Raw genomic sequence first — 4,227 nt, 5'->3', positions numbered from 1 at the left:
AAAGTTTATGGTTTGATTATATACTCTAATACTCGTCAAATATTATGTATACGATTAAAGAGAATCGAGTTTATTATAGACAATTACTGTCAAAGAAAAAAAACCGGCCAAGAGCGTGTCGGGCCACGCTCAGTGTAGGGTTCCGTAGTTTTCCGTATTTTTCTCAAAAACTACTGAACCTATCAAGTTCAAAATAATTTTCCTAGAAAGTTTTTATAAAGATCTACTATTGTGATTTTTTTCATATTTTTTGAACATAGGGTTCAAAAGTTAGAGGGGGGGGACGCACTTTTTTTTCCTTTAGAAGCGATTATTTCCGAAAATACTAATATTATCAAAAAATGATCTTAGTAAACCCTTCTTCATTTTTAAATACCTATCCAACAATATATCACACGTTGGGGTTGGAATGAAAAAAAATATCCGCCCCCACTTTACATGTAGGGGGGGTACCCTAATAAAACATTTTTTTCAATTTTTTATTTTTGCACTTTGTTGGCGTGATTGATATACATATTGGTACCAAATTTCAGCTTTCTAGTGCTTACGGTTACTGAGATTATCCGCGGACGGACGGACGGACGGACGGACAGACAGACATGGCGAAACTATAAGGGTTCCTAGTTGACTACGGAACCCTAAAAAGGGAGTCTCGGTACCATTATTAGTCATTAACGTGGTCTTCGAAATGTTCATCTGAAGTCTTGCGTTGCTAAGGTATTGAAGCATTGATCGTAGCTCGGAAGCAGTTGTCTTCAACTCTTACTCTTGTAATCGTTGGCAATTCGAAGATAGATAGTCTTCTATTTATATTTAGATCTCTTAACTTAATCTTATATCTATTTCTCTTAACCAACTATTTTCGCTAAATTAGAAAAGTCTGGCCATGGTTCTTCCGTGTCATTGGTTGCCTTCCTGTATCTGGGACCATAACTCTTATCGTCTTCTTTCGATTTGTTTTTATCATCTTTCTCAACGGTTTTATCACCTGTATTGAGTTTTTGATACTTAACTATTATATCTAATATTTCATGTTGCATTTTTAGTTTCAAAGGGCTCGTTAGGTTTTTCATGGAATTGCCAACATATTGTCCAAAAACAAAGTCTTCATTTACTTGGTGGTTGAGGAACTCTCTTCCTAGTTGCGTGAGAACATCTTTTACGAAGGCAAGTGCGTTATTGGTGGGTACTTTTGAGGTGACGGTGTTGTTCGTGGGCTTCCGATTGGACTTGCTTCGATCGAACTTGGGTCTTACGGGCGGAGGTCCGACTGCCACTGAGACGACCCCTTCGGTATCCATGTCGTCAGGTCTGAGCGGTGTCAGATGTCCAGATGGCTGTATAAAACAAAGAATAATTAAAAATCAAGTTCTTGCATTATTTGCGTAGAAGGGCCATTTTTTTCAAAGTTGTCCACCCCACTTTTTTTTTGGATTTGGAAATTTTTATGTGGTTTCCACTCAAAAAAAGTGTCCAAAGGTTTTTTTACCATTCCGTTACCATTTTTCCATACATTTTGTATGGCGGTAACGGAATGGAAGGTTCGAAAAAATGTATGGAAATCTTGGGACATTTTTTTTCTCCTATCAGGATCGAAAGAGCTCGCGATTCTGAGTATTAATCGCGTAAAAAACACCCATGTTATAAAAAAAGTGGAGTGGACAACTTTGAAACAAATGGCCCAGAAAGCAGTGGTAGGCACAGGGCGGTGACCCGAATATAGACCCCACACTGCCGACCGGGTTCAAAGACCATCGGATGATCTGAGTCACTATAAACCGCATCCGAACGGGAGTAGGTTGTTCCAATGTGGGGAATCTCGTCGTCGCCGGCCTGTGACTGTGGAGAGCCAATCCAAACCATCTCTCACATAACTGAAGAATGTCCCGGAAGTATGCAGGACCTCCTGGCAATCACACCGGAAGCAAGGGTTTGGCTACTTAAATTGGATGTTAAATTGTAATTTTACTTAATATGCATGTATAATAATTTAAATTTTAACAGGAATAAAGCCATACGACATGACAATAATTTGCGTAGACATGTTATTTCACTCTGTATGGGCAGATATATATGGTATAACATGTAGGAAAATATCAGATAACTTTAACAGCGTATTCCTGATCACATTTCAAGACTAAAGTGTAATTTAAACTTTTGTGGATTTCATCTAGTTTCCGAGCTATGATCATTAAAAAAATAAACTACTAATTTTTTTGTACAAAATGATTTTTTGATGTCAATAATGACATGGTTTAAGAAAAAAAAGTCAAAATTCATTTTAAGTGCCAGTTTCATGACATTTTGAAAATACGTTCGTAAAAAAGCAAAAACTAATGTTTTTGTCGAAATTTACTAAAACTCATACATTTTCTTAATATAAATTATGTAATTTGCCCGTGTAGTGACGGGTGAAGAAATTCACCCCCCCCCTTTCTTCCCGTGGGTGTTGCAGAAGTCGACTGTGGGATATGGATTAAATTGTGGTGTTTGGTGAGAGGCTGGCAACCTGTCACTGCTGCAACATTACAATTTTGCTTTTTTTCACCCCTTTAATTTCCAAGAGTGACACTGAAACTTTTTAAATAGTTTCATGTCATCTACCTACCCCTTCATGGGATACGCCACCACGCTCTGCTACCAAAAATGTTTATGAACGGACAAGAGGGGGCAAAATAGAAATACAAAAATCTGTCAAGGTGGTCAAAGACATGCACTAACCTTCTCTCCGGGAGTCAGGAACTGCAGGCAGGATTGGCTGGGGTCCACACTTCATCACGGAAGCACAACCGTTTTTGCACATGTCTTATAACAGTCTGTCAGGTATCAACAACTAATTAGAGGGCCGCGCGGGCGGGGCGAGGGGCGAGGGGAGGGGAAACATATCTTTAAATATATATGGTTAGGTAGGTAGAATTATAGGTAGAATTTTGAACAGGCGTGATTGTATGTTGTTATATTTAGTACGTACCTTTTTCCTTATGTCTCGAAATGATGGCTCTCTGGACCATCTCTTCGGCTCCGAGTGTGTAAACTCGGATCTTGTGCTGCTTTCCGAACTTTAATCGATTTCACATTTTCTTCTGAAGCCGCCCACTGCCTCTGTAATATATTTGATTGAAAATGAAATATGAGTCAGTATTTCAAAATTGAAAACAGCCCCTTTTTTAATTTAGGTTAAATATTTAGAAAATACTTTAACGACACCTCAGGTGAAAAATAATGCTTGAAAAAGCAAAAAAATATCGATGTTTTGTCCTCGAATGTTTCCTTTTTCAAAACTTATCTTTTCGAGGCGAGGTAAACTTGAATTTGAAATACTATGTTGTTTTTTCGGATATTTAATAAAAGTTTTATATAAAATAGTTTCTTGCCGTATGTGAATGCGCGCATGCATTAAAAAAAAAACAAAAATATTTCAAGGAAACAAAACAATCCAACACATGCATTGAAATCATTGTTCTAGCTTGAAAATCCACGAGGTATAATCATTTTTAAGTACCTATAAACGTATGTAAAATTGAACTCCAGAGGCTGTGTCTGAATTAGTCTCACCCAATGCAGTAACTTTCCACTTTTAAATATTATATTCTGAGCCGAATGGACAATTAATCACTCCTATTTATAGTCTCTTAAAGGTTGGCTGACACACTTACTGTTGTGTGCGTCTCCTTGGTAACCACAATCAGACACAACTTCTCGATTACTTCCTAAATCATAAAAATACTCACAGTAACAATAATCTGCATAGCCACTAGCACCAGGAACAACACTCTCGATTCCATCACGATTGCCGATGAACTGTTACGGCGTAGTTGATACGAATCGACATAAACAGTTTCGGCGGAGACAATAGCACGCCACCAACGTAATAACAACCGCAAGTGACTTCAGTCCATTTTGTACATTACTTGTGCTGTCGCAACCAGAGACATCGGAGCAGCCAAGGTGGTCGCAAATATCTGAACACGCCTCGAACACACGCGATTAGGATTTTTGCGCGTCCCAGCCGTTCAGATATACCTGATGGCGACTCATCGTGTTAAGTGTGATATTTGAAGCAGTTGTGAAATGGCAGAGGAGATCTGAAGTAGTAAACACGGCGGACAATGCGTGAGAAATACGTTTGTTTATTGCTTAGGTTATGTAAGATGCTTAATCTTTTAATAATACAAATAAAGATGCTGTTCGGATTGAGAAGAAATTGGCATTAGTACTGCTAATCAA

General features: G+C 38.2%; 1 long non-coding RNA gene across 1 annotated transcript; it reads right to left on the bottom strand.

Moving 5' to 3' along the window:
• Positions 1-646: 646 nt before the first annotated feature.
• On the bottom strand, positions 647-3,773 carry LOC125233657. The gene is made up of 3 exons (XR_007177873.1): positions 3,732-3,773; positions 2,972-3,102; positions 647-1,337 (listed from the first exon to the last, which is right to left on the bottom strand). It is a non-coding gene; the product is annotated as an uncharacterized LOC125233657 (long non-coding RNA).
• Positions 3,774-4,227: the final 454 nt, after the last annotated feature.

Source organism: Leguminivora glycinivorella, chromosome 14, assembly GCF_023078275.1.
Source record: "Leguminivora glycinivorella isolate SPB_JAAS2020 chromosome 14, LegGlyc_1.1, whole genome shotgun sequence".
Taxonomy (NCBI): domain Eukaryota; kingdom Metazoa; phylum Arthropoda; class Insecta; order Lepidoptera; family Tortricidae; genus Leguminivora; species Leguminivora glycinivorella.
Note: the sequence above shows the minus strand (reverse complement) of the source record. Positions and strands in the feature narration are given on the sequence as shown.